At 44.2% G+C, this 12,338-nt stretch overlaps 1 non-coding gene across 1 annotated transcript; it reads left to right on the forward strand.

The window, feature by feature from the left end:
- The first annotated feature begins 12,189 nt into the window (after window positions 1-12,189).
- LOC132648897 (U6 spliceosomal RNA) lies at window positions 12,190-12,293 on the forward strand. The gene has a single exon (XR_009587280.1). It is a non-coding gene; the product is annotated as a U6 spliceosomal RNA (small nuclear RNA).
- Window positions 12,294-12,338: the final 45 nt, after the last annotated feature.

The following is a 12,338-nucleotide window of genomic DNA, read 5'->3' on the forward strand; positions in this document are numbered from 1 at the left end:
CTCCTATGTATTACATCATCACCTTCCACAATAGTGGAGGGACTGAAGAAATGAGTGTGGCCTCAGGCAAGTCTTATTACCAGTCTTAGAGGAAATGCTGAGTGGGGTTGGGGGAAAATGAGGTGGGGGGAGTGAACAAGTGGGCATGCTCAGGAATCAGGTGTGGTTAGCATAGGTTCCTCCCTTCTCTGTGTGCCAACTTTATCCTGTTGTGTCAGATGAGGAACCTGAGTTTCCAAATATGTTAAACCTCAAAGAGGTTTTTTTCTTTTTTCCCTCACTTACCCATTAATTTATTTACTTTACATCCTGATAGGCATTTCCCCTCTCTCCTCTTCTCCCAGTTTCTTCCTCTCACTTATCCATCCCTCCACTGGTGCCCCCTCCCATGGGAATCTACCCACCTTGGCATGTCAAGCAGGACTGGGTTCATCTTCTTGTATTGAGGCTAGAAAGGCTGACCAGCTAGGGGAAAGGGATCCAAAGGCAGGCAAAGAGTTCTTTAAGAAAATACTTAATAATGTCAAGGCTGATTGCTTAGAATTCACCCAACCTTATAAGACAGTAAAACTGTCTATGGAGGACTTTTATTTCCAGTGTCTAAATTTATTTATTCTCAAAGAATAAAATAGCAAACATCTTTATTTCTTCTGCTGCTGTTGAGTCTCTCCCCCTCTCTTTCTCTCTCTCTCTCTCTCTTTAAGAAGGGATTTCATCTGTAATCCCAGCACTCAGGGTCTACAATGTGAGTCCAGGACAGCCATGGTTATACAGAGAAACCCTGTGAGGCCGGGTTGTGGGGAGGGTTGGGGGAGGGAGATGAAAGGATTTCATGGATCCCAGGCTGGCCCTGTCTAAAACAAGACAAAACAAATCAATGGGAAAAGATATTAACTGGTAAATCGCCTTTCTTTAGATTTACAGAACCCATACTGACTGGTAATCTTTATTTAACATGAGACTCTTATGCTTTTTCCTTTAATCCCATGCACCAGCCTACACAGCCTGTAGATTTCCATGAGGGTTGACTTATCGAAAAGAAATTCCGCTGTCTAAAAAGAAATAAAGGGAACTTGGCTTGAGAGGCCACTGTCTTTTGAGATGATCTGATGCATTGGAGAAGAAGGAAACAAAACTACATGAATCAAAGCTGAATGATGCTGGACACACTGTCAGGCAGCCTCCCTACCCTGCTCTCTGTCTCCTGTGAGTTGGCCAAGACTGAGCTTTGGGGGTGACAGCCCCCCTCTGCTCTCATTTCCCCAAGCACTGCTCCTTGGGTAAGCCCTGGACTCCCCCCTACTAGCTCTGGTCACATAAACCTTGACCTTCAAGCCAGTGAGGAGCCAGAACTTCAGGAGCAGTTTGGACTTTGGCTCATGATTGCAGGGTTAGGCCATCTATCTCAGCGAGGACAGCCTGGTGGTGTGTGCGTGAGGCAATTGGTCTCATGTGTCTGAAGGAGAACAGGCGCTGGCACTCAGCCAATTTCATTCTTTTCTTTGGTCTAGGACCATGGGATGGTGTCATCCATATTTAGGATGGGTCTCCCACCTCAGTTGACCCAGTGTAGAACTTTCTTCAGTGAGGTGCCAGAGGTCTGTTCCAAAGGCCTTTCTAACCAAAGCCCATCAGATTGACAGAGGCCACTATCAGGATGGTCACCTAAGCAGAGTTCTAATAACTGATTCTCATTGGAGACAGGGTTTTGCTATTTCGTGGCCCAGGCCTTTCTTCAACTCCCCATGCTCCCCACCTGAACCTTGAACTCACGATCCTCTTGACTCCACCTCTCACATTCTGGGATTCTAAGCATGTGCCTCTGTGCCCAGTGCTAACATCTGCCCATTTTAAATGGCTTGTTCTTGGAAATGTCTTTGCTGATGTTCAGACTCAGAAAATGATGCATTAAAGTTGGGGATGTCCCTCAGAGATAGAGCTCTTTGCCAAGCTTGCTCAAGGCACTAGGTTCAATCCCCTATCCCACCAAGAGAAATTCTTCTTTCCCAAGGCAGATCATAGAACCCTACCTGTTACCCTGAAGACAGCCTGAAAACCTAGGAAACTTGTCTAAACCTTCCTTTGCCCTTTTGCGTAGGAGCTGTCTGTGAGCAGGCTGCTTTACCTGCCTTGCTTCTAGTAGGTCATAAAACCTTCATTCTAGGATGGGTTCTGCCCAGTACCATAGATAGACCAGGAATCTGAACAGACCAGCCTCCTTGTTCACCTACCCAGTCTTTCACCAGTAGGCCATAAACCATCTTGTCCAGTCACACACGAAGTTAACTGTCCATTTGGGGCCAAAAAAGAACATTAAAAATAGACAGCTGTTCCTGGGTATTTGGGTCTTCATTTCCAAAGTTCCCTGTGTTTATGTAAAATTTGGTTCCATAAACCTGCCCTGCTGTCTTTTTTCTTGTTTTGTTTTGTTTCGTTTTGAGACAGGGTTTCTCTTTGTAGCCTTGGATATCCTGGACTCACTGTGTAGATCAGGCTGGCCTCAAACTCAGAGACCTGCCTTCCTCTGCGTCCCAGAGTGCTGGGATTCCAGACATGCTCCCCTATGCTGTCATAGGAGTATTAACCTTAGAATGAAGAGGATATCTATTATCCTCTTACATGTGCTTGCATGACAAATCATTAGGATGAATCCTTTCCCACTGACTCAAAAGTCTGAAATGCTTTGACAAACCTATATTTTATTTTATTTCATTTTTTGAGAGAGATTTCACTGTGTAGCTCTGGGTGGAGTGGAACTCTCTATGCAGACCAGGCTAGCCTTGAACTCAGAGAGCTACACTTGCTTCTGCCTCTCAAGAGCTGAGATTAAAGGCATGTGCCACCACACCTGGTTGACGACCTTCCAGGGCCAACAGTTGTTTCTCTATAGTTTTCCATACAATAAAGACAATAAGTGCAGTGAGAATCAAGGCATAGTCTCCTCCCGAGATTGTCAGAGGAAGGGGAGGTGGTTGAGAATAATGAAATATGAAAGATGAGCATCAATGGGGAATGAGAAAAGGCTGTGGAACACTGTCTTCTTCGTGTGATGAGGTTACTGTACTCAAGAACTCACTGCACCTATGGTCAGCTTCACAAGATCCCAGCGCTGACTGGCATGGACACAAAGTAGGAAGAGAATGTTTTGCGACATGGGGAACAAGGAATTGTATTGGAGGGATATAATCAATGTTGTTTAAAAAACAAAAGAGTTGGGTGGTGTGTCCATGCCTGTAATGCCAGTACTCTGGGAGGCAGAGGCAGGCAGATCTCTGTGAGTTTGAGGCCAGCCTGGTCTACAAAGGGAGTCTTGGACAGCCAGGGTACACAGAGAAACACACAACCCCCCCATATATACATATATATATTATATACAGATACAATGTGGAGGTACCACAGGTGAGCCAGGCAGGAGGCCAGACTCTGCAGCCACAAAGCTGCTGGAGTGACTTGGGTTTGAGGCCAATAAAATCTGGGCCAGAAGCCAGGGCTTTGGTTCTGAAGGGTTTTCTGAGTGTGGCCATAGCTATGGCTTTGGTATCCCTTTGTATCATAAAACTGACTCACTATTTGGTTTGGTTTTATTATCATTTGGAATCTAGAAATTCTAGAGTCCTAGAAAGTCTAGATTTAATAACAGTTGGAATCACCGTGAGTAGCGAGGGCGCCCTGAAGAACTGCACTGATGGCCTTACCCACACCACCCCAACTGCTGGAAGAGGCTTCTAGGAGTCTGGATAAAGATGGTGTGGCAGAAGGTAGGTACCCGGCCTTTTGATTGCTTTGCTTTCCTTCTGCCTCCATGTTGCTTTATTCCGTGGATCTTCCTGATTCCCTAATGCTATCAGGGTCAGCTGTTCCAGGCTTCCACCCTGGTGACTAAAGACAAGGGGCTCTCCAGGACCTTCCAGGTTTGGTTGCTGGAGTCTGACTGCTGAGGCACCCAGCCTGCTGGCCTTTCCAGTTCCAGCTGCCCTGGGACTGCTCTCACTGCCTAGGCAGCCAACCTCAGGAACCAAGGCTTCTGCTGGGTTCTCAGCCTCTCAGGTGAGGTCCGGCTGATGGTGCAGTTTTCATGCCAGCTGACTCAATACAGTCTTCCCTGTGTAGATTTTTTTATCCCCCTCACTAATAAACTTCCCCTCTGGAGTCTCCTCCTGCCTGGTTAAGGGCACTGCCAGCCAGTTGCTCACTCTGGTAGAACCTGCTTGAACTCCATAGTCCCTCTGGTGAGACCAACTTTAATTCTTAGCCTAACTCTGGCTCCTCTGTTAGAAACAACGTGCCCATGTTCAGAGAGGAATTTGGCTTTTACTTGGCAGGAGAAGAAAGGCAGGAAAAAAAACCTTTATCAAGTTTTATGCAAAAAATAAAGAACAGGAAGTCAGGGAAGTGAGTGGAGGGTGGATTGCAAATGACTGCTGGGTGGAAAACAATGTCCTTGCCTTTGAAAAGTCAGTTTAATTAGGTATGGAAGCATGCGGAGTACTGTAATGAAGGACAGTCTGTTATGTTATTCTGTATAAGTTGTGCTTTGGATCTATTGTTAGAATGGAGTGGTTTGTGCTAGTGTCACTGCAGTAGTCTGCTAATATCCCACACATTCAGGAGTAACCTGTGAACAGGAGATTGATTAGCCATCCCTTGGGTTAGAGGATCTAATCAAGCATTAGAATCAGCCTAGCAGAATACTCTAAATTTCTCTGACTCTTTAAAAGAATTCATTCTAAAGATAAACATTTGAAAAAAACATTAGGAAAATGGAAAAATGATCATTTCCAGCAAGGATGATTTTAATCTGTGTGGGGAAAAGGGAAGAAGAAGGAGATACTGAGTAAAAATGATGACTTGGAAAAGAAATACATTTTGTAAAGATGTGACTCAATTTATGATTTGGACTTCTATCTTCGTGGGAGTTTAAGGAACTGAGTGTGTGTGTGTTTGTGTGTGTGTATGCATGCACACACGTGTGTGTGTATGTATGCATATGCCTGTGTTTTCGTGTGTCTTTAGATAGGGTCCTCACTATATATGCCTTACTGCTGGCCTGTAACTCACTCTGTAGACCAGGTTGACTTTGCATTCATAAAGATTCTGCCCTCTCATCTGAATCCTGAGTGCTGGGATTACAAGCATGGCCCACCATGCTCCTGTGAGTCAGTCTGGCTAGTTCAGGCTAGCCTCAGATTTTCAGTAATTCTCTTGCCTCAGCCTTCCCTTCCCCCGCATTACTGGGTTACAAATGTGCAGTAGCATGTGCTACCAATGCTTCCTTTTACCTGGATTTTCAAGAGTGAATACTAATGTGCCCCAAAGGGTTTGTGTGTGTTTGTTAAATGTTCCTTGTCTGGGCCTGTGTGCATCTGTGTGGAGACAGGTTGAGGCCTAGTGTCCTCCTCACTCTCTCTCCCCCTTAGTGAGAGCCAGGGTCCCCTGCTGCACTGGGAGATCATTGACTCAGATAGACTGGGTGCCAGCAAGCCCTAGGGTCCTGCCTTAACATCCCCATTGGGGCTCAAACAGGCTTTCTTCTTGTAGAGCAAACACTTTCAGCTGAGCCATCTCCCTGACGCTTTAATTACGAAGGTTTTAGGAGTGATCGTTTTTACATTTCTTACTTTATTGGTCTTACCACATTATATGTTTTTGTCAGCTTCAGTGTTATATTTACAGAAGTTTATAGTTATGTACTTCTAGGCTAGTGATTCTCGACCTAGTGCTGCGACCCTTTAATACAGTTCCTCATGTTGTGGTGACCCCAACCATAAAATTATTATCACTGCTACCTCATAGCTTTAATGTTGCTGCTGTTATGAATCACGACATCTGAGAAGTGTCTGATATGCAGATGGTCTTAGGTGACTCCCGTGAAAGGGTCAGGGTTGCAACCCATGGTTGAGAACTGCTGTTCCAGGCAGAAATTAAGTTTGTTAGAGTAAGAGAAGACCACCCTCCAATTATTCCTTCAACATTTTTAAATTTTTTTAACTTTTATAAATTACACTTTATTCACTTTGTATCCCCCATAAGCCCCTCCCTCCTCCCCTCCTAATTCCACCTTCCCTCTCCCTTCTTTACGAATGCCCCTCCCCTAGTCTACTGTTAGGGGAGGTCCTCCTCTCCTTCCTTCTGATCCTAGTCTATCAGGTCTCATCAGGAGTGGCTGCATTGTCATCTTCTGTGGCCTGGTAAGGCTGCTCCCCCATCAGGGGGAGGTGATCAAAGAGCAGGCGAATCCGATTATGTCAGAGGCAGTTCCTGTTCCCATTACTATGGGACCAACTTGGATACTGAACTGCCATGAGCTACATCTGTGCAGGGGTTCTAGGTTATTTCCATGCAAGTCCTTGGTTGGAGTATGAGTCTCTGGAAAGACCCCTGTGTTCAAATTTTTTGGTTCTGTTGCTCTCCTTGTGGAGTTCCTGTCCTCTACTATTTCCTTCTCAGGCAGTTGGGGTGTGTGTGTTGGGGCTCCTGGATGTGGTGGCCACGTGAGGGCGCTCCTGTGGAAGGAAAGAGACAGGCCTGGGTGCCTATCTCCTGGTTCACTATGGAGGATAGCCAGTCCACCTGCACTTAGAAGTAATTGCTACTAGATGAAGTATTTTCACTCCAGTTTTAAACTCTAGCTCGTAAAAGCTGTCCCCTGGAAAGCCCCTCAGTGGCTGCTCACTCTCTTAAATGTAAGCACTAATTCCTTAAAATGGTCTGGGATGTCCTACCTGCCCTGGCTTCCTTCTGCCATCATCCCTCTGCTCGGCCCTCAGGTCTTCCTCTCTAGTACTGAGCTGCTTTCTGCTCTTAGCCAAGACCCAGTGTCACCTTCCAATGTCTGAGCTTGCTCTCTTTCCTCTGGTCAGATCCTACCCTGGCTCTGGCTTCAGCTGTCACTTCCCTAAGACATGACTACCTCTCAGGTCAGGTGTCCCTTTTGTGTAGTCGCACAATAGTGTATGTCCTTCAGGGTCTCTGCTGCTCTCAACATGCTGGCTTTCCTTTTCAGTTTGTGAGCTCCACGCTCTTTTCCTGTTTACAAAATGCATAAGATGCTGCTGGTCTCACACCACATTTTTTCCCTTTACTGATAGAACCCCAACTCTGTCTACTGAGTCCCCAGCTTCCTTTGTAGCCTAAAAGCAATCAAAATTTTTAAGGAGAAGCAGAAGCTTATAGGGAGATTTCTAAGTGTCTTATTTAGTGGTAAAGGTACTGACTGTCCTGTTTTCACTGCCTCCACCTTCTTTGTAGATTTTTTTTTAACAAAACAATCAGAAAACAGCCAAATAGCAATATAAGTCATTACTGTCAGTAATTACAATGAATGTAAATGGCTTATATTCTCCAATGAAAAGACAGTGAATGAATCGATTAAAAAAAAATAAGATTCAACTATAATATATGTTGTAGCAGCTGTTAAAATTTAAGGGCATATAAAGACAGAATAAAAGGACAGAAGAAGGAATTCCACAGAATTGGAAAACAAGAGTAGTGGTGCTAAGGCTTGTATCAGACAAAGTGACTTGAAATTTAAAGTGGCAAAAGAGGCCGCAAAAGTCTTAATGAGGGGATCGGTTTGTCAAGAGTTCATAATAGCTGTGCCACCACCAGCGAACCACTTTAATATATGAAGCAAATGTTAGAAGCTATGGAGGGTGCTGATTAAAATACAGTAATGGTTAGGTACTAGAGATGGTGACACACAGCGGTCCAGCACTCAGGAGCGAGAGGCAGGGTGATCATGAGTTCCAGGCCAGCACAAGTTGTAATGAAACCCTGTTTTAAACAATAATATCCACAAATGAAATACCATGATAGTAAGGGACTTCCATATACCATTTTCAATATTGGACAGATTATCCAGACCAAAATCAATAAAAGAACTCTGAACTTCACTCTTTTGACCAAATTGACCTAATAAAATATATAGAACATTGTCCAGATCATCCTATGCCATACTATAGGACAAGTCTAGCAGCTGAAGAAGACTAATACCATGCAAATATATATATATGTATATGTATATGTATATATATATGTGTATATGTAAATATATATACAAATATATATGTATATGTAAATATATATATATACACATATATATATATTTACATTGCAACATTGTAAAAGCAGAAATCACTAACAGGAGGAAGAATGTTGGAAATTCACAAACAGTAAAATTAGGTAATATGGCAGAACAACTAATGGTGCAATGAACAGCTTTTAAAAGAATCTAAAAATGAAGGCAGCCAAAACTGCAAAAGAGCACACCAAAACTTGTAGGATGCACTGTGGGCCTCTGTAAGAGCAACGATGATCACAAGTTCTCACAATCAAAAGCTCACAAGTGCTGCTGAGTTCTGTGTCTGGACGGGAAGGGTCAAGCCAAGCTTGTGTTAACAGAAGAATGGGGAAGAATAGAGACCATGGCAGAAACAGACGGAATCCGGAAAACAAGCAACACGAAACAGTGTTTGAAAAGACTGAGGAGTAAATCATGCCTTGTCTAAAATGAGCACAAAAACTGAGAACTAAATCAAGATGGAGACATTTCAGCAGCTACCACAGACATACGAAGCATTGTGGAAATGTTATTCTGAACAATTATATACCCCAAATAGAACCCAGGAGGAATTCCCAGACAGGTACACCCTACAGACACAGAATGATGAATCAATAGGAAGTCTACACAGGTAAATAAAGAAGTGCCTAGAGATTAAATCAGGAATAAAAAGGGAAACCCCAGCCCTGATGTCCCAACCACTGAGTTGCTTCAGATTAGCCTGGTCTACACAATAATGTCCAAGCCCTCCGCGGCTGCAGTGACATCCTGCTTAGCCACCACCTCCACCACCTCCACCACCACCACCACCACCACCACCACCTCCACCACCTCCACCACCTCCACCACCACCTCCACCACCACTACCAATAGTGTTTCTCATTAACAATGGCCTGTCTGGAAGATAAGTTAAAAGAAAAATCTCATCGTAGCAGCTTCCCACACTCACCAAACTCTTAGGAGTAAGTTTGGTGAGGGAGGTAAGGCTGCCTAAACTCCTAAAACACAAATCAAAAAATTTAAAGAGATGAACAGAAAAAAAAAAAAGACTATTTTGTCCATGCATTGGAAGCAGTGATGTTGGTAAAATGGTCTCATGGCCCATGGATATTTATAAACTTAGTATCTGTCAAAATTTAAATTTCTGGCGGACCTGGTGGCACAAGCAAGCAGTCCCATCATACTTGAAAGGCTAAGAAGGACTGTGAGTCCAAGGGCCAGCTGGACTCCAGACTGAATTCAAATGCAGTCTGGGCCTTTCTCAAAATTAAAACAAAACAAAACCCACAAAACCCAATGAAGCAAAAATCTCCTAGAAAAAGTCAAAAACCAGGGGTGACAACATTGGTCCTGGGAGTGTTGTTTAGGTTTGGCCCCCTAGAAACACAAGGCAACAGAAGCACTAGACAAATGAGAGTACGTGAAAATAGTTCCATACAGTGTCTGACGTATATGGATGAAGGAAAAATGTTTATAAGATGCTCACCTAATAAGAGATTAATATGCAAACTTAACGAGGACCTCAACCCTCTAGAAAGACAAATATCCCAGTGAAGGAAAGGCAAAAGACTTGAATAGCTGGCCCTGTGCACGTGGCTGTCAGAGGATGAAAATCATGCTTGAAACCACTAATTAAAGTGACAGTGAGTTTGTGGGGGTCTGCATCTGTTTCCATCATCGGGTGGAGCACAGGGAGCCTTGAGGAAGAGTGGGGAAAAGGACAGAAGACCCCAGAGGGGACAGAAGCTCCACAAGAAGACCAACAGCACCAACTAACCAGGGCCCAGGGGGGCCTGTGGAGACTGACCAAAGACATGCCTGGACTGGACCTAAGCCCCCTACACACATGTAGCCAATGGGCAGCTCAGTCCTCATAGAGGTTCCCTAGTAAGGAGAATAGGGGCTGACTCTGACAGGGGCTCTGTTGTCTGCTTTTTGATCACTTTCTCCTGGTGGGGCTGCCTTGCCAGGCCACAGGGGAAGAGGATGCGCTCAGTCCAGAAGCAACTCGATATGTTTGGGTGAGTGGTTGGGGCTCCCCTTCTCTGAGGAGTAGGGGCAGGTGTTAGGGGAAACAAGGAGGGAGGGGGCTACGACCAGGATGTAAAAAAAAAAAGACAGTGAGGTGTCACCTCACACAGCAGCTAGTAAGGCCACTTACTAGGAGGAGGAAACACTGCACAGGTGAAGGGGATGTAAATGAATGTGGATATTATAGACGTTCCTTTACAAACCAAAACACACGAGCAAGCGGTTCTGCTTGTGGATATTTGCCTGGAAGGTGAGCATCCCTGTGCACTGAAGCTGTACCCACAACAGAAGGCTGTAGGACCCACCTGTGTCTGCCAGTAAATAAGGAAATAAGCCAAAGGCAGTACACTGCCCAGCCTCTAGAAGGAAGAAGTGTCTTCCGTGATGGTGTGGATGCAACTGGAGACATTGTGCTGAGTGAAATAAGCCCAATACTACATGCTTTCCCTTCTGTGACCTGACCCCTTCAAGGCAAAGGGAATGATGGCCCAAAGTTGGGGGTGGGATTGAGAGGTGACAACCAAAGGGCTTCAAGTCTTCAACAGAGGAATAAACATTGGATCTTGCTAATACTTGAGTGCTATGCATTATGATTTCGTCAAAGGAATGTTTAAACTGTTGTCATTGAAAATGTGGAATGTTTGAGGTGATGGAAGGATTACCTTGCTTGATTTAGTTATTCTGCACTGCATTAAGAACCCAGACATCATTTTATACTTCGTAAACATATATAGCTATAATTTTCAAATATAATAAGATTTATGAAAGTGTGGACCAGGCAAAGTGGTACATGTCTATAATCACATGCTCAGAGGGCTGAGGCAGGAGGATCATGAGTTAGAGGTCAACTTGGGCTACTTGTTGAATTGAGGACCAATCTGGGCTACATAGCAGCAATCTGTCTCAAGCAAACATACAAACAAGCAAAGGAAACATGTTATACAAATATAGTAATTATATGTGTATTTATAGAATATGATAAAAAACTGCCCTAAGTATAAACAAGTAATGAAATGATGTCACATGAACATTGAAAATTGTTCACAGAAAAACACCAGTTACAAATGATCAAAGAAATGATTCCATATATGTGTATACACAGACACATACATATGGAATGTCTAGAACAGGCAAATCCAGGCAGAAAGGGAAGCAGTGGCTGCTTAGCAGTGAGGAGTGAGAGGAGAGGGGGAAGTTAGATGATTGACAGCCGTAGGGCTCTCTTTGTTGGATGTGGAAAATCTTGTGAAATTGATATGGTCATGTTTGCACACATTTGTGAATATACTCAAAGTCCCTGAACAGAACACTTGAGGTATATGCATTGCATGGTATGCATAGAAGCTATCCAGTTAATGTATTTAGTGAGATGGCTCAGTGGGCAAGGGCATTTGCCACCAAGCCTAATTAGCCTTGGATCGACTGGATGGAAAGAGAGAACCAATTTCTCCAAGTTATCTTCTGACCACAAGTGGTGGAGGCATGCACTCATGCACTGGTGTGTGTGTGTGTGTGTGTGTGTGTGTGTGTGTGTGTGTGTGTGTATGTGTGTGTACACGCACATGCATAAACTATAGTTTCTGGCCTGGACCTTTGGTAATACAGGACATTATTGCAATCATTTGAAAAACTTGAATGGCATCTGGCGCCTAGATGTTAGCATGGCAACAGTGTTCATTTTCTGATCTTGGTTGTTGGTTTCTGGCTGTGCAGGAGAATGTCCTTGTTAGTGGGAATGCACACTGCTGTTTGACCTAGTTGAGTGCAGGAAGCATCTGTTGGTGGTGAGAAATCGCTGCACCTGACTCTCAAGAGTGAGGGGAAAGTGGGGAAGGGGGAAAGCGCAGCTTTTCTGTAAGTTTAGGATTGTTTCAAATCCTGTCTTGATACCAACTTAATTTTCAAATAGGAAAGCAGATATGACATGCTGGGTTCTGGGCAACCACAGGGTTGTGCGTGCCTGACAGCCACTGGTGCTTGCCCCTGCCAGGAAGGAGGGCGGTCCTATCCTGTCTGCAATAGCAGGCAAGCCTTAGTTTCTATAAGGCTTCTGGTTGGTATCACTTATCGTGGGACCTCTTCTCTGAACCATTAACACTGTATTCTCTTTGGCAGCACAAATATTAAAACTGGAATGATACAGAGATTAGCATGGCCATTGCAGAAGGATAACATGCAAATTCATGAACTGTTCCGTAATTTAAAATAATCGTCTAGAAAGTAAAGGTCGATGCAATAAATGAGTCAT

This window comes from Meriones unguiculatus, chromosome 17 (genome assembly GCF_030254825.1).
Source record: "Meriones unguiculatus strain TT.TT164.6M chromosome 17, Bangor_MerUng_6.1, whole genome shotgun sequence".
Taxonomy (NCBI): Eukaryota; Metazoa; Chordata; class Mammalia; order Rodentia; family Muridae; genus Meriones; species Meriones unguiculatus.